This window comes from Ranitomeya variabilis, chromosome 5, assembly GCF_051348905.1.
Source record: "Ranitomeya variabilis isolate aRanVar5 chromosome 5, aRanVar5.hap1, whole genome shotgun sequence".
Lineage (NCBI taxonomy): Eukaryota > Metazoa > Chordata > Amphibia > Anura > Dendrobatidae > Ranitomeya > Ranitomeya variabilis.
The window spans coordinates 315,281,804-315,301,201 of NC_135236.1; positions in this window are offsets into that span (position 1 = coordinate 315,281,804).

The following is a 19,398-nucleotide window of genomic DNA, read 5'->3' on the forward strand; positions in this document are numbered from 1 at the left end:
CAATCTTACAGGCAGTTATAAGAAATGTACCTGTGCATATGTAAAACAAAAACTAATCAGTCTATATATAAATGTACTATATGTACTTAGGGCCGGAGTACAAGGGTGCTACCTGTAACTAGCTTGTATGGCTAAGAGCATGGGGACTGGTTTATAAAGTAGGGAAGAGCTATGGAGGCTACACATGCCATAAATGGATGCAGTACAATACCCAACTCAAAAAATGCCACTTACTAGATATGTGATAAAACGGGATCAGTCCTGCATTCCCCTGCCTCGACGCACATTTCATCCACATTTCTTCAGGGGGTGTGACAGTGGAAAGAATCTATATTGTCCTGCAGCGTAATCCATCTGTGCGACATATGCATTTTGTTATTTTTCTACAAATAAAATAATTTATTGATGTAAAAAAGTTTTCATGTTCACTGTGCCCACTTAGTCCCCTGGTTGAGGATTCTCACTATGTGGCACTTTATGATTTACATATTACTCTGTTACACTCTATTGGTCTTGGACTACTTTCCTATTGATTTAATGTTATTCAGTAGGGCTATTCAGATGAATGATTTCTCTCTCAGTCCAACTGTCCGTGAGAAAAAAAAATTGTAGCATAGACTACTCTCTTCCAAGTCTTGGATGAGACTCACACATTCAAGTCTGTGGGTGTGTAAAAATAATCAGATCCAACATAGAATATCCTTGTGGCATCCAATTTTTACAGATACATTTCTATATTTAACCTAGGAATCTGTATTTGATCATGAGCGTTTTTTAATGTAGATACATGAAAACTCCCATGGACGTCACAGAAACATAAAAAACGAATACTTGGACGGCACACAAAAACTAGATGAAATTTAGCTGAAATTCATCTGAGTTTTCTGGAAGATACTTGGGCAGTTTTTCAAATGCCCATCTGCAGCCAGTCTAAGGCTTAGCAAGGCACAAAAAACTGTTTTTGGACTCAACAATTCTTGGTTTGCCATTCACCATAAAATTTGTGTAAAGGACGTGTAAAATACTAAGCACACTTTTGAGAGGCTTTAAGTCATATGGATTTTTATGCCAAAGCTGTGCCACTACTCCACCGTTCTGGGTATTTATTGTCTAGAAATATTGTATACACAGCTTATAATTAAGATTTACCTTTCCAATTAACATTTCCACTTTATTCCATTAACCCATATTCGGTGAGCATTACTTGTAAATTTCATTAGAATGTGAACTAGATCCCTCACTTGTTATGTATTCATATCCCGAGTGTAGAATTTCATGGCATTAATCTTTTCTTTACAAATAAAATGGGGCCACTAAATAAAAATTTGCCCTGTTTCTGTGTTGATTACAATAAGAGGATACATGCACACTAATAGTGTCTGTACCAACATTGGGGTCTAAGGGGTATCGTTTTTCCTTATGGAGAGTGACATACCATCTCTGGCTTGTCAAGGTAAGGAGGCTTATTTGCCGTACAATGCTCCTCTGGGAAATTAAATATGCAAATTGCCTCTTCTGAGAAAAAGAGGACTTAACTCTATAGCGCCACCTGTTGGAAGTACTACTTCCAACAGGTGGCGCTATAGAGTTAAGTCCTCTTTTTCTCAGAAGAGGCAATTTGCATATGTACCAAGATTAGATTTCATTTAGCAGATCTCACCGTGAATTTGACATCTATTGGGCTGCAAGACTGTTTCCCCAAATGCGCTAGAATTTCAAAATGTGGATATTACATGTTTGATCCCTCCATTCTGCCTAGAGTCCATAGCACCAAGGGGTATGTCTGTCAAACAACTATGCCATGAAAGCGATTCGCCAAGATAATAGAAACATGGCTGCCTTGTTCCAAAACCAGTATCCCTCCTTTCTGCTGTATATTTGTTATATGTTTTTGTGCCATTCACGATTTACAATAGGGCTAAAAAATAATACCATACACAGTCTGTAGACAGGGTTGACACATGTTTTTTACGCCCTACAACATTAATCAAACATGCTAATTAGGGCACTTCGTGCATCTTTGCTGTGGCCAAGAAGCTCAGTGCAATGTTCCAGCCACTGATTTTGCATGTCCCTCCCCTCACAGGTGATTGACAGCATAAGCCAGTTCTGTCAATCGCCAGTGAAGGAAGTGGGTTCATGCAAAACCCCCGGATGAAACGATGCACTGAGACCTTGGCCACAGCAAAGATTCACTGAGTGTCCTAATTAGCATGTTTGATTAATTTCTGGAGAGCAAAGGCAGAGATGAAAACACTAAAGATGTGATTTCTATAGGGCCTATACCTCTTTAAAGGCTATATTCTGTTAATACTGTCAGTTTGGACTGACAGTTTCCTATCTCAAAATGGTTTTGAACATTCAATCATGTGAGACTTTTTCTTAAAAATAAAAACACTTCTCCTTACCTTAGATGTATCATATGATACATCATTTGAAATCCCATTTACAGATTATGACTTTAGGTAACTATGATACTAAAATGTAGGGATAGTGTTATGACTGTTTAAGCACACTTACACAGGTTATGCATAAACCACTGAAGATGAAAAATCTGCACACCACACGTACCTATTCAGACTAGGCTATTCCTATCCTGGTCCTGACTTGTCCCTCATAGCCTGAGAAAGAAACCAAATTTAAAACACAAATTGTGTAGAAAAAATACATTATTACAGAAATACATTAAAATAAGGTGCAGATGGAAACAAATAACCGGGGGGATGGATGCAGTACACAAGGGATAGGCTGAAAATAATAACATGTTGGAGAAAGACAATAGCAGCAATATCATAAACGTGCTGTGCTGCTTATAAACAAATTGATGACTTGTGCAAATTAATATAGATCCAGAGAAAGAAACAGGTACAATGCATATCAGAAGGTATGATACAAGTAGGATATAAAAAGTGCCTGTGCAAATAGTATCACATTAAATCAGTAGGGACCAGATGGTATATAGCAAAAATGACCAGTGAAGTAGTGTGGGACAATAACATGCTGCCAACTATATAAAGTTGTATAGTATCGGATGAAGAGTGGAGAGGGGGGTCGTCAGCTGTCCCATCGATGCGTCCACCCCGAAGCGCATATCGGTGTCTGCCTTCATCAGGGGATGACTTGTCCCTACCTGACCTCTGAGGTTGGCACCCCACTTAATGTTGGCTGACCCTGAGTGACCTTATCTGCAGCCTAAACTTACACAGTGTGCTAAACAACAGAAAGTAATGAACACAAGCAGAGGGTAAGAAGAAATGCTCAGGACATGTTCACACAGTCACACAAGAAAGATGGAAGAAAATAAAAAGATCCAAACAACAAACTGAATACATAGAAAACCTCACTGACCCTAAAAGTAAAAAGAAAGAAAAGGGAACTGAGGAGTAAGACACACAAACAAACCGAAAGAAAAGCAAAAGAAATTAGAAAGGTAAAATAATCATTAGCTGCAAAGTTAGGTATCCAGACACCATCAAACTTGGAATATAGCCAGTAAAGATTGCCAGGTCCAGGAGCATATACTGTATATACAGTGCCTTGCGAAAGTATTCGGCCCCCTTGAACTTTTCAACCTTTTCCCACATATCATGCTTCAAACATAAAGATACTAAATGTAAATTTTTGGTGAAGAATCAACAACAAGTGGAACACAATTGTTAAGTTGAACGAAATTTATTGGTTATTTCACATTTTTGTGGAAATTCAAAAACTGAAAAGTGGGGCGTGCAATATTATTCGGCCCCTTTAACTTAATACTTTGTTGTACCACCTTTTGCTGCAATTACAGTTGCAAGTCCCCTGGGGTATGTCTCTAACAGTTTTGTACATCGAGAGCTTGAAATTCTTGCCCATTCTTCCTAGGCAAACAGCTCGAGCTCAGTGAGGTTTGATGGAGATCGTTTGTGAACAGCAGTTTTCAGCTCTTTCCACAGATTCTTGATTGGATTGAGGTCTGGACTTTGACGTGGCCATTCTAATACCTGGATACATTTGTTTGTGAACCATTTCATTGTAGATTTTGCTTTAGGTTTGGGATCATTGTCTTGTTGGAAGACAAATCTCCGTCCCATATACAACATAGAGGTGACTGCCAGCACTCACTGTTTAGGGCGCTCATTCCAAATCTAGGGAGCCCTCCTGGGTAATACGTATATTCAAAAGTCTTGATAAAGACCGATTTACGGTCGAAACGTTGCTGCTGTAACATGGCTGGAATAAAGATTTGCTCTATTGGATCATAACTGTCATGAATCCCCAATGGCTAGGGATAGCACAGGATAAGCAAAGAATAATAAATATCGGACGAGCTCTAGGGTGATGGAACCTGGGCTGACCGCTGCCCTACGCCTGACAAACGCAACTAGAGATAGCCAGGGAGCGTGCCTACGTTGGTTCTAGACGCCACGCACCAGCCTAAGAGCTAACTAGTACTGCAGAGAAAACAAAGACCTCACTTGCCTCCAGAGGAATTAACCCCAAAGGTATAGTTGCCCCCCACATGTATTGACGGTGAAATGAGAGGAAGGCACACACATAGAGATGATGTATATAGCTTTAGCAAATAGAGGCCCGCTAAAAACTAGAAAGCAGAATGACACAAAAGGGGACTGAGCGGTCAGCAAAAAACCCTAATCAAAAAAACCATCCTGAGATTACAAGAACCCATGTGCCAACTCATGGCACATGGGGAGAACCTCAGTCCACTAGAGCAACCAGCTAACAAAGAGACATTCTAAGCAAGCTGGACAAAAAACCAAACAACTGAAAATCAGCACTTAGCTTATCCTGAAAGATCTGGGAGCAGGTAGGCAGGAACCAAACAGAGCACATCTGAACACATTGATAGCCGGCAAGGGAAATGACAGAAAGGCCAGGTAAAATAGGAAACACCCAGCCTCTGATGGACAGATGGAAACCAAAGGCCGCAACCCACCAAAGTCACCCAGTACCAGCAATAACCACCAGAGGGAGCCCGCAATCAGAATCCACAACAGTACCCCCCCCTTGAGGAGGGGTCACCGAACCCTCACGAGAACCCCCAGGGCGATCAGGGTGAGCTCTATGGAAGGCGCGGACCAAATCAGTCGCATGAACATCGGAGGCGACCACCCAGGAATTGTCCTCCTGACCATAACCCTTCCACTTAACCAAATACTGGAGTTTGCGTCTGGAAACACGAGAATCCAAGATCTTTTCAACAACATACTCCAATTCTCCCTCCACCAGCACCGGAGCAGGAGGCTCGACCGAAGGAACAACAGGCACCTCATACCTCCGCAACAACGACCGATGGAACACATTATGAATAGCGAACGATGCTGGGAGATCCAAACGGAAAGATACAGGGTTAAGAATCTCCGAGATCCTATAAGGACCGATGAACCGAGGCTTGAACTTAGGAGAAGAGACCTTCATAGGGACAAAACGAGAAGACAACCACACCAAGTCCCCAACAAGAAGTCGGGGACCCACGCGGCGACGGCGATTAGCAAACTGCTGAGTCTTCTCCTGAGACAACTTCAAATTGTCCACCACCTGATTCCAAATGTGATGTAGCCTGTCCACCACCACGTCCACTCCAGGACAATCCGAAGACTCCACCTGACCAGAGGAAAAACGAGGATGAAACCCCGAATTACAAAAAAAAGGAGAGACCAACGTGGCCGAACTAGCCCGATTATTAAGAGCAAATTCGGCCAGTGGCAAAAAAGCAACCCAGTCATCCTGATCAGCAGAAACAAAACACCTCAAATAAGTTTTCAAGGTCTGATTAGTTCGCTCCATCTGGCCATTCGTCTGAGGATGGAATGCAGACGAGAAAGACAAATCAATGCCCATCTTGGCACAAAACGTCCGCCAAAATCTAGACACAAACTGGGATCCCCTGTCAGAAACGATATTCTCCGGAATCCCATGCAAACGAACCACGTTCTGAAAAAACAAAGGAACCAACTCAGAGGAGGAGGGCAACTTAGGCAAGGGCACCAAATGAACCATCTTAGAAAAGCGGTCACACACAACCCAGATAACGGACATTTTCTGTGAAACCGGGAGATCAGAAATAAAATCCATGGAAATGTGCGTCCAAGGCCTCTTCGGGATGGGCAAGGATAACAACAACCCACTAGCCCGTGAACAGCAAGGCTTAGCTCGAGCACACACTTCACAAGACTGCACAAAGGTACGCACATCCCTAGACAAGGAAGGCCACCAAAAAGACCTGGCCACCAAGTCTCTTGTACCAAATATTCCAGGATGACCAGCCAACACAGAAGAATGGACCTCGGAGATGACTCTACTGGTCCAATCATCCGGAACAAACAGTCTTTCTGGTGGACATCGATCCGGTTTATCCACCTGAAACTCCTGCAATGCGCGTCGCAAGTCTGGGGATACGGCGGACAATATTACCCCATCCCTAAGGATACCAGCAGGCCCAGTGTCTCCAGGAGAGTCAGGCACAAAACTCCTGGAAAGAGCATCTGCCTTCACATTCTTTGAACCTGGCAGGTATGAAACCACGAAATTGAAACGAGAAAAAAATAACGACCAACGAGCCTGTCTAGGATTCAAACGCCTGGCAGACTCAAGGTAAATGAGATTCTTGTGATCAGTCAAGACCACCACGCGATGCTTAGCACCCTCAAGCCAATGACGCCACTCCTCAAATGCCCACTTCATGGCCAAAAGCTCCCGATTACCCACATCATAATTGCGCTCGGCGGGCGAGAATTTTCTAGAGAAGAAAGCACATGGCTTCATCACCGAGCCATTAGAACTTCTCTGTGACAAAACCGCCCCCGCTCCAATCTCGGAAGCATCAACCTTGTTGACACAACACAGGAGCAGAAGAAAACCGGCGCTTAAGTTCCCGAAAGGCCTCCACAGCCGCAGGAGACCAATCAGCAACATCAGCACCCTTTTTAGTCAAATCAGTCAAAGGTTTAACAATACTGGAAAAATTAGCAATGAACCGACGATAAAAATTAGCAAACCCCAAGAACTTCTGAAGGCTCTTAACAGATGTAGGTTGTGTCCAGTCACAAATAGCCTGAACCTTAACGGGATCCATCTCAATAGTAGAAGGAGAAAAAATGTACCCCAAAAAAGAAATCTTCTGGACTCCGAAGAGACACTTTGAGCCCTTCACAAACAGAGAATTGGCCCGCAAAACCTGAAACACCTTCCTGACCTGTAGAACATGAGACTCCCAGTCATCAGAAAACACCAAAATATCATCCAAATACACAATCATAAACTTATCCAGATATTCACGGAAAATATTGTGCATAAAGGACTGAAAAACTGACGGAGCATTGGAGAGTCCAAAAGGCATTACCAAATACTCAAAATGGCCCTCAGGCGTATTAAATGCGGTTTTCCACTCATCACCCTGTTTTATCCGCACCAGATTATACGCACCACGAAGATCTATTTTAGTGAACCACCTAGCCCCCTTAATGCGAGCAAACAAATCAGTAAATAATGGCAATGGATACTGGTATTTGACTGTAATCTTATTCAGAAGGCGATAATCTATACAAGGCCTCAGGGAACCATCTTTTTTTGCCACGAAAAAAAAACCTGCTCCCAGAGGGGACGAAGATGGACGAATATGTCCCTTTTCCAAGGACTCCTTAATATAATTCCGCATAGCAGTATGCTCTGGCAGTGACAGATTAAATAAACGACCCTTAGGGAACTTACTGCCAGGGATCAATTCTATAGCACAGTCACACTCTCTATGAGGAGGGAGCGAATTGAGCTTAGGCTCCTCAAAAACATCCTTATAATCCGACAAAAACGCAGGGATCTCCGAAGGAGTAGATGAAGCGATAGAAATTGGAGGTGCATCATCATGAACCCCCTCACATCCCCAGCTGCGCACAGACATTGTTTTCCAGTCCAGGACAGGATTATGAGTTTGTAACCATGGCAGACCAAGCACTAGTACATCATGTAAATTATACAGTACAAGGAAGCGAATCACCTCCTGATGAACGGGAGTCATGCGCATGGTCACTTGTGTCCAATACTGCGGTTTATTCATAGCCAATGGTGTAGAATCAATTCCCTTCAGAGGAATAGGAACTTCCAGAGGCTCTAGACTAAAACCGCAGCGTTTAGCAAATGACCAATCCATAAGACTCAGGGCAGCGCCTGAATCCACATAGGCATCGACGGAAATGGAAGACAGTGAAAAAATCAGAGTCACAGACAAAATGAACTTAGACTGCAGAGTATCAATGGCAAAAGATTTATCAACCCTTTTTGTGCGTTTAGAGCATGCTGATATAACATGAGCTGAATCACCACAATAAAAACACAAACCATTTTTCCGCCTATAATTTTGCCGTTCACTTCTGGACTGAATTCTATCACATTGCATAGTCTCAGGTGCCTGTTCAGAAGACACCGCCAACTGGTGCACGGGTTTGCGCTCCCGTAAACGCCGATCAATCTGAATGGCCATAGCCATAGACTAATTCAGACCTGTAGGCGCAGGGAACCCCACCATAATATCCTTAATGGCCTCAGAAAGACCATTTCTGAAGTTTGCAGCCAGGGCGCACTCATTCCACTGAGTAAGCACCGACCATTTCCGAAATTTCTGACAATATATTTCCGCTTCATCATGCCCCTGAGAGAGGGCTAATAAAGCCTTTTCAGCCTGAATCTCTAGGTTAGGTTCCTCATAGAGCAATCCCAATGCCAGAAAAAACGCATCCACACTGAGCAACGCAGGATCCCCTGGTGCCAATGCAAATGCCCAATTCTGAGGGTCGCCCCGTAGGAACGATATAACAATCTTGACCTGTTGAGCAGGGTCTCCAGAGGAGCGAGATTTCAAAGAGAGAAACAATTTACAATTGTTCCTGAAATTCAGGAAGGTAGATCTATCTCCAGAAAAAAACTCTGGGATAGGAATTCTAGGTTCAGACATGGGAGTGTGAACAACGAAATCCTGTATGTTTTGAACCTTTGCCGCGAGATTACTCAGGCTGGAAGCCAAACTCTGGACATCCATGATAAACAGCTAAGATCAGAGCCATTCAAGGGTTAAGAGGAGGTAAGAAGCAGCTAGACAGCAATTAAGGGCTAGGCAGCAAAACTCTGAAGGAAAAAAAAAAAAAAAAAATTTCCCTTGAACACTTCTTTCTCTCCTGCTTCAGCCCAAACAATTAACACTTTCTGGCCGGCTATACTGTCATGAATCCCCAATGGCTAGGGATAGCACAGGATAAGCAAAGAATAATAAATATCGGACGAGCTCTAGGGTGATGGAACCTGGGCTGACCGCTGCCCTACGCCTGACAAACGCAACTAGAGATAGCCAGGGAGCGTGCCTACGTTGGTTCTAGACGCCACGCACCAGCCTAAGAGCTAACTAGTACTGCAGAGAAAACAAAGACCTCACTTGCCTCCAGAGGAATTAACCCCAAAGGTATAGTTGCCCCCCACATGTATTGACGGTGAAATGAGAGGAAGGCACACACATAGAGATGATGTATATAGCTTTAGCAAATAGAGGCCCGCTAAAAACTAGAAAGCAGAATGACACAAAAGGGGACTGAGCGGTCAGCAAAAAACCCTAATCAAAAAAACCATCCTGAGATTACAAGAACCCATGTGCCAACTCATGGCACATGGGGAGAACCTCAGTCCACTAGAGCAACCAGCTAACAAAGAGACATTCTAAGCAAGCTGGACAAAAAAACAAACAACTGAAAATCAGCACTTAGCTTATCCTGAAAGATCTGGGAGCAGGTAGGCAGGAACCAAACAGAGCACATCTGAACACATTGATAGCCGGCAAGGGAAATGACAGAAAGGCCAGGTAAAATAGGAAACACCCAGCCTCTGATGGACAGATGGAAACCAAAGGCCGCAACCCACCAAAGTCACCCAGTACCAGCAATAACCACCAGAGGGAGCCCGCAAACAGAATCCACAACACATAACACCCGGCTGGAGCGCTGTTCTTTTGACTTTTGAAATCTCCATCCCAGTCTCAGGTCTTTTGCAGACTCCAACAGGTTTTCTTCAAGAATGGTCCTGTATTTGGCTCCATCCATCTCTCCATCAATTTTAACAATCTTCCCTGTCCCTGCTGAAGAAAAGCAGACCCAAACCATGATACTGCCACCACCATGTTTGACAGTGGGGATGGTGTGTTTAGGGTGATGAGCTGGGTTGCCTTTACGCCAAACATATCGTTTGGCATTGTTGCCAAAAAGTTCGATTTTGGTTTCATCTGACCAGACCACCTTCTTCCACATGTTTGGTTTGTCTCCCAGGTGGCTTGTTGCAAACTTTAATCAACACTTTTCATGGATATCTTTGAGAAATGGCTATTTTCTTGCCACTCTTCCATAAAGGCCAGATTTGTGCAGTGTACGACTGATTGTTGTCCTATGGGCAGACTGTCCCACCTCAGCTGTAGATCTCTGCAGTTCATCCAGAGTGATCATGGGTCTCTTGGCTGCATCTCAGATCAGTCTTCTCCTTGTTTGAGATGAAAGTTTAGAGGGACGGCCAGGTCTTGGTAGATTTGCAGTGGTATGATACTCCTTCCATTTCAATATGATCGCTTGTACAGTGCTCTTTGGGATGTTTAAAGTTTTGGAAATCATTTTGCATCCAAATCTAGCTTTATACTTCTCCACAACAGTATCACGGACCTGCCTGTTGTGTTCCTTTGTCTTCATGATGCTCTATTTGCTTCAAACAGAACCCTGAGACTATCACAGAGCAGGTGCGTTTATATGGAGACTTGATTACACACAGGTGGATTATATTTATCATCATTAGTTATTTAGGACAACATTGGATCATTCAGAGATGCACAATGAACTTCTGGAGTGAGTTTAATGCACTGAAAGTAAAGGGGCCGAATAATATTGCACGCCCCAATTTTCAGTTTTTCAATTTCCACAAAAATTTAAAATAACCAATAAATTTCGTTCAACTTTAGAATTGTGTTCCACTTGTTGATTCTTCACCAAAAATTTACATTTGGTATCTTTATGTTTGAAGCATGATATGTGGGAAAAGGTTGAAAAGTTCAAGGGGGCTGAATACTTTCACAACGCACTGTATATGGGAACGCTACTGACATAGCTTCAAGTTACATGGCAAACTAAGAAATCACATGACATATGCAGTGCATCATATGGCGGTACATAGCATAATATCACATTAGTACATTACGATAAGAAGCGTATCACATATTTACATGAGAGGCACAAGGGCCGCACAGAAGGGGAAAAGAGTGCACTTAAAGGGACCTGTCACCTCCTTACAATAAGACAAACCAAATCGAGAAAGTCAAAACACCTGCATAGAACCAACACACAAAAGCAAAGACAAGAGCATTATCATCAGTTGGACAGAGAAAACACAGACTGTGGTCTAGCAGGGAGGGAAACCAACCCGCAGCCAAAGATCACTGGATTGAGTCATGGAGATGAGCCGTGACAGTTAGGTAATGTTTGTTATGTAGTTACACTTTTTCTGACCTACTTTCATCATTGAGTTCATAAAGATCTCTGCTTGCAGTCACTCAATAACAACTTATTTATATATATATACAGATATTTACTGTACTATTCACGGGATAAACACCGGCGCACAACTCGTTTCAGTACTGCGTACTTATAATAAGCCAATCATTTGTTCATCACATGACTGGGATAGATTGATAAACTTTTTAATTGATACAGAAAGTACATTAGAAAACAGTATATTTTTTACAGATACAGAGAATTGCCTTTAGATCAAACTGTACAAACGCTTCAAATCGATTCCAGAACATATAGCTGCTTCTTAGAATGAGAAAATATTATACAAGCTGAATTTTTTGGGTGAAAGTTTAGTTTAAGTTGTTATGATAACGTTATGTTATCTCATAGAATTTAATTACAAGATGTAAATGTAAAACTAGCTTTATTAATTATATCATGGCGATGTTTTGTCATTTCTCAGTGTGCAATTATAAGTCAGTCGCATTGCCCTGAGGCTTTTATTCTAATTTAAAGTCTCTTCATTAACAGATTGGGGGGAATGAATGAAACAAAGCTGTGGCTATGTTTCTATTTACTTTAAAGGGAACCTGTCACCCCCGAAGATAAGCTAAGCCCTCCGGCATCAGGGGCTTATCTACAGCATTCTGTAATGCTGTAGATAAGCCCCCGATGTATCCTGAAAGATGACAAAAAGAGGTTAGATTATACTCACCCAGGGGTGGTCCCACTGCGGTCTGGGTTCGATGGGCATCGCGGTCCGGTCTGGGGCCTCCTATCTTCATAGGATGATGTCCTTTTCTTGTCTTCACGCTGCGGCTCCGGCGCAGGTGTACTTTGTCTGCCCTGTTGAGGGCAGAGCAAAGTACTGTAGTGCACAGGCCCCGGGCCTCAATGATGCAACCGCTATGCATGCCAGCCGGCTCACACTGAGGTACGAGTGTATTCATAATCCTGCACTATGTAGCGCTGAGCTCCCGTGAGAAAGGTCACCAGAGTTCATAGCTGATGAATCCCAGTGATCTCACTGAGCTGTGCCATAAATGGAATGGTCAATTAGCCCATGTCAGGACTCCCAATTGGATAGGTCCCAGCAATGAGAATCACCTTATCGTGTGTTATGATTTTCCCAATGGCAGGGAAATCAAAAATAACAAACAGACTAGCTCTCGGGTGATGGAAACTAAAGTGACCGTGACCTGAACCTGACACGACACTGGAAGTAGCCGGGGAGTGTTTCCTACGATGCCCTAGACACCACGCGCCAGCCGGAGATCTAACTACCCCTATCAGAGGAATATACAGGCCTGCCTTACCTCCAGAGATGAACCCCAAAAGGAGATAGCAGGCCCCCACAAATATTGACGGTGAGTCAAGAGGAAAAGACATACGTAGGATGAACAGCAGATTTAGCACAGTGAGGTCCGCTTACTAGATAGCAGAAGTACAGGAAAGAGTTACTTCACGGTCAACTTCAAAACACTACTCAAAAACACCATCCTGAAATTACTTTAAAACTCCAGTGACAACTCATGCCACTGGAATGGCAATTTCAGTCCACGAGAGCTTCCAGCTGCAGAGAGTCACATTGCAGATAGCTGGACAAAAAATAACATTAACTAGGAACAAAATTCAACTTAGCTGAACTGGAACTTGAGGCAGGAGAATGCAACAGAATGCTACTGATACATTGTTGGCCGGCATCGGACCAGCAGCCAAGCAGCCTTAAATAGGAAACTCCCCTAATGGGTGTCAACAGGTGATCAAGGATAGAAGAAGGCAAATAAGTGGCAATACCATAAAACACCACCGGGGGAGCCCACAAACAGAATTCACAACAGTACCCCCCCCTTAAGGAGGGGGCACCGAACCCTCACCAGAACCACCAGGGCGATCTGGATGAGCACTATGGAATGCACGAACCAAATCAGGAGCATGAACATCAGATGCTGTCACCCAAGAATTATCCTCCTGACCATAGCCTTTCCACTTAACCAGATACTGAAGTTTCCGTCTGGAAACACGGGAGTCCAAGATCTTTTCTACCACATACTCCAACTCACCCTCAACCAGCACAGGAGCAGGAGGATCAGCAGACGGAACAACCGGCACCTCATACCTCCGCAATAATGACCGATGAAAAACATTATGAATAGTAAAAGATGCTGGGAGGTCCAAACGAAAGGACACAGGATTGAGAACCTCCAGAATCCTATAAGGGCCGATAAACCGAGGCTTAAACTTAGGAGACGAGACCTTCATAGGAACAAATCGAGAAGACAACCAAACCAGGTCCCCAACACAAAGACGAGGACCGACACGCCGATGACGATTAGTGAACTGTTGAGTCTTCTCCTGGGACAACTTCAGATTGTCCACAACCTGTCCCCAAATCTGATGCATTCTATCAACCACAGCATCTACTCCAGGACAATCCGAAGACTCCAATTGACCGGACGAAAAGCGAGGGTGAAACCCTGAATTACAAAAAAATGGAGAAACCAAAGTGGCAGAACTGGCCCGATTGTTAAGGGCAAACTCTGCCAATGGCAAAAAATCAAGCCAATCGTCCTGATCAGCGGACACAAAACACCTCAAGTAAGTCTCCAAGGTCTGATTAGTACGCTCAGTCTGGCCATTAGTCTGAGGATGGAATGCAGACGAAAACGACAAGTCGATGCCCATCCTGGCACAGAACGCCCGCCAAAATCTAGACACAAACTGAGTACCCCTGTCAGAAACTATATTCTCAGGAATACCATGCAAACGCACAACATTCTGAAAAAATAGAGGGACCAGCTCAGAGGAGGAGGGCAATTTGGGCAAAGGTACCAAGTGAACCATCTTGGAAAAACGGTCACACACCACCCAGATGACGGACATCCTACGAGAAACAGGAAGGTCAGAAATAAAGTCCATAGAGATGTGCGTCCAAGGCCTCTTAGGAATAGGCAAGGGCAACAACAACCCGCTGGCCCGGGAACAGCAGGGCTTAGCCCGAGCACAAACATCACAAGACTGCACAAAAATACGTACATCTCGAGACAAGGAAGGCCACCAGAAGGACCTAGACACCAGATCCCTGGTGCCAAAAATTCCAGGATGACCTGCCAACGCGGAAGAGTGAACCTCCGAAATAACTCTACTGGTCCAGTCATCAGGGACAAACAGTCTACCAGGCGGACAGCGATCAGGCCTATCCACCTGAAACTCCTGCAAAGAGCGCCGCAGGTCTGGGGAGACAGCTGACAATATCACCCCATCCTTCAGGATGCCAGTAGGTTCGGAATCACCAGGCGAGTCAGGCTCAAAACTCCTAGAGAGGGCATCCGCCCTCACATTCTTAGACCCAGGCAGATATGAGACCACAAAGTTAAATCGAGAGAAAAACAATGACCAGCGCGCCTGTCTAGGATTCAGACGCCTGGCTGACTCAAGATAAATTAGATTTTTGTGGTCAGTCAAGACCACCACCTGGTGTCTAGCACCCTCAAGCCAATGACGCCACTCCTCAAATGCCCACTTCATGGCCAAGAGCTCCCGATTTCCAACATCATAATTTCGCTCAGCGGGCGAAAACTTTCGAGAGAAAAACGCACATGGTCTCATCACTGAGCAGTCAGGACCTTTCTGCGACAAAACTGCACCTGCTCCGATCTCGGAAGCATCTACTTCAACCTGGAACGGGAGCGAAACATCAGGCTGGCGCAACACAGGAGCAGAAGAAAAGCGGCGCTTAAGCTCCCGAAAGGCCTCCACAGCCGCAGAGGACCAATTAGCAACATCAGCACCCTTCTTGGTCAAATCAGTCAAAGGTTTAGCAATGGCAGAAAAACCCGCTATGAATCGGCGATAGAAATTAGCAAATCCCAAGAATTTCTGAAGACTCTTTAGAGAAGTAGGTTGTATCCAATCACAAATAGCCTGAACCTTAACAGGGTCCATCTCCATAGATGAAGGGGAAAAAATATATCCCAGAAAGGAAATTCTCTGAACCCCAAAAATACACTTTGAGCCCTTCACAAATAGAGAATTAGCTCGTAAAACCTGAAAAACTCTCCTGACCTGTTGAACATGAGATTCCCAGTCCTCCGAAAAAATCAAAATATCATCCAAATACACAATCATAAATTTATCCAGATATTCACGGAAAATATCGTGCATAAAGGACTGAAAAACGGAAGGGGCATTCGCGAGACCGAAAGGCATTACCAAATACTCAAAATGGCCTTCAGGCGTATTAAATGCGGTCTTCCACTCATCCCCCTGCTTAATCCGCACCAAATTATACGCACCACGTAGATCGATCTTAGTGAACCACTTCGCCCCCTTTATGCGAGCAAAAAGATCAGTCAGTAAAGGTAACGGGTACTGGTATTTAACAGTAATCTTATTCAGAAGTCGATAGTCGATACAAGGTCTCAATGAACCATCCTTTTTACCCACAAAGAAAAACCCTGCCCCCAATGGAGACAAAGAGGGGTGAATATGACCCTTTTCCAAAGATTCTCTGATATACTCCCGCATAGCAGTATGTTCAGGTACAGACAAATTAAACAAGCGACCCTTAGGAAATTTACTACCGGGAATCAACTCAATAGCGCAGTCACACTCTCTGTGAGGGGGGAGAGAATCAGTTTTAGGCTCCTGAAAGACATCATAAAAATCTGACAGAAATGCTGGGATCTCAGAGGGAGTAGATGAAGAAATGGGAACCAAAGGTGCATCCCCATGAATCCCCCGACATCCCCAACTCAGCACAGACATTGATCTCCAGTCCAAGACTGGATTATGAATTTGTAACCATGGTAATCCAAGTACTAATACGTCATGTAGATTATATAACACAAGGAAACGAATAATCTCCTGATGGTCTGGGGAAAGATGCATAGTCACTTGTGTCCAATATTGTGGTTTATTGCTAGCCAAAGGTGTAGAATCAATACCCTTTAAGGGAATAGAAACCTCCAGAGGCTCTAAATCAAACCCACAACGCTTGGCAAAGGACCAATCCATGAGACTCAGAGCGGCGCCAGAATCCACATAAGCATCCACAGTAACAGATGATAAAGTACAAATCAATGTCACGGACAAAAGAAATTTAGACTGCAAGGTACCCATAGAAAAAGATTTATCAACCTTTTTATCAACCTTCTTTATGCGTTTAGAGCATGCTGATATAACATGAGCTGGATCTCCACAATAGAAGCACAACCCATTTTTGCGCCTGTAATTCTGTCGTTCGCCTCTAGACAATACACTATCGCATTGCATATGCTCTGGTGCCTTTTCAGAGGTCACCGCCAAATGATGCACAGGTTTTTGCTCAGAAGATACCGCCATACGGTGCACAGGTTTTTGCTCAGAAGATACCGCCATATGGTGCACAGGTTTTTGCTCAAAAGATACCGCCATATGGTGCACAGATTTTTGCTCAGAGGATACCGCCATATGGTGCACAGATTTGCGCTCCCGTAAACGCCGATCAATCTGGATAGCCAATTTCATGGCATCATTCAGACCTGTAGGCACAGGGAACCCCACCATGACATCCTTCACGGCATCAGAGAGACCTTCTCTGAAATTAGCTGCTAGAGCGCACTCATTCCATTTAGTAAGTACCGACCATTTACGAAACTTCTGGCAGTATATCTCAGCTTCATCTTGCCCTTGGGAAAGAGCTATCAAGGCTTTCTCAGCCCAAATCTCTAAATTAGGTTCTTCATAAAGCAACCCCAAAGCCAGAAAAAACGCATCTACATTTAATAACGCAGGATCCCCTGGCGACAATGCAAATGCCCAACTTTGTGGGTCACCCCGCAATAGAGAAATAACAATTTTAACCTGTTGCGCAGGATCACCAGCAGAGTGAGATTTCAGAGACAAAAACAATTTACAATTCTCTCTGAAATTCAAAAAACGGGATCTGTCTCCGGTAAAAAATTCAGGCATAGGGATCTTAGGTTCAGACATTGGAGCACGTATAACAAAATCTTGTAAGTTCTGGACCTTTGAAGCCAGGTTATTCAGACCTGCAACCAAACTCTGTGGATCCATGATTCAAACAGGTGTAACCAAAGCCATTCAAAGATTAAGAGGAGAGGAAAAAAAAAAAAAGGCTGAAGACTGCAGTTTAAGCAAGGAGTACAAATAAGCACTAAGGTGCACTTTCCAAACACAGAAGGAAAAAAAAAAACCTTTTCATATCCTTTCCTGCTTTAGTGCATAGTTTTAACACATGTGGGCCGGCCAAACTGTTATGATTTTCCCAATGGCAGGGAAATCAAAAATAACAAACGGACTAGCTCTCGGGTGATGGAAACTAAAGTGACCGTGACCTGAACCTGACACGACACTGGAAGTAGCCGGGGAGTGTTTCCTACGATGCCCTAGACACCACGCGCCAGCCGGAGATCTAACTACCCCTATCAGAGGAATATACAGGCCTGCCTTACCTCCAGAGATGAACCCCAAAAGGAGATAGCAGGCCCCCACAAATATTGACGGTGAGTCAAGAGGAAAAGACATACGTAGGATGAACAGCAGATTTAGCACAGTGAGGTCCGCTTACTAGATAGCAGAAGTACAGAAAAGAGTCACTTCACGGTCAACTTCAAAACACTACTCAAAAACACCATCCTGAAATTACTTTAAAACTCCAGTGACAACTCATGCCACTGGAGTGGCAATTTCAGTCCACGAGAGCTTCCAGCTGCAGAGAGTCACATTGCAGATAGCTGGACAAAAAATAACATTAACTAGGAACAAAATTCAACTTAGCTGAACTGGAACTTGAGGCAGGAGAATGCAACAGAATGCTACTGATACATTGTTGGCCGGCATCGGACCAGCAGCCAAGCAGCCTTAAATAGGAAACTCCCCTAATGGGTGTCAACAGGTGATCAAGGATAGAAGAAGGCAAATAAGTGGCAATACCATAAAACACCACCGGGGGAGCCCACAAACAGAATTCACAACAATCGTGGCTGCCAGGTACACATGAATTGATCAATTTATGCGCTAAGTATTCTAATTTTTTTCTATTTTCTAAAGCAGTAATGCAATTCAAATTTCATATATTTCATGTTTGATAGTGCTACAGAATGTTACTTTATTTTGTTAGTTATATGTGGAGATGGCTAGTCTTAGTAAGCACCTGTACACACCTGATTTCTGTTTGGAAGTGATGGTCAGCCTTTTTATATTTGTATACCCCTATTAAGATCACTCCTTGAGAAAGTCAAGGAGAAAGGTACGTTGGAGTCCTGGAGTTTTTACTTCTTGGTCAGTCTTTTCTTATATATAGTATTTTGCATTTCACACTTTTATTGAATTATTTCTATACCATTTACCTGTGTTATAGTTTATATTTCTAGTTAGTGAATGTATATGTTTTACTTTTAAACTACTATACTCTATTTATTCCATTCAATACTATGTCTTTAATTCACAGCCAGTTAATTACCGTAGAGTACAATACTGACTATATAGATTATACAAATATCTGATGTGCTTCCCATGAACCTTCTTTTGGGTGATGCTCCCCACATTTTAAAAGCAATTTCCTTAAATATTTTCATACATTAATAAAATTGAATTTCTTCTTTTTTTTGAGTGGCTACTCATTTATAAGTTCTTTCAATGTATACAACATACATATGCTCTAAAGTGGTGTCAATATAGCATTAGAAAGACAGGACTAAGACATTGCTGACCCCAGGGAACCAAAGCATAAATGTATCCATTACCCTAGAGTTTCAAGGAAAGCACTTTATCTATGAGTAGAACACACCAGAGAAACAGACATCAACACCCTCACTATCCCTGAACACCAGGACACTAAACACCAGGAGCTGTTCCTGATGTAATCACCAAA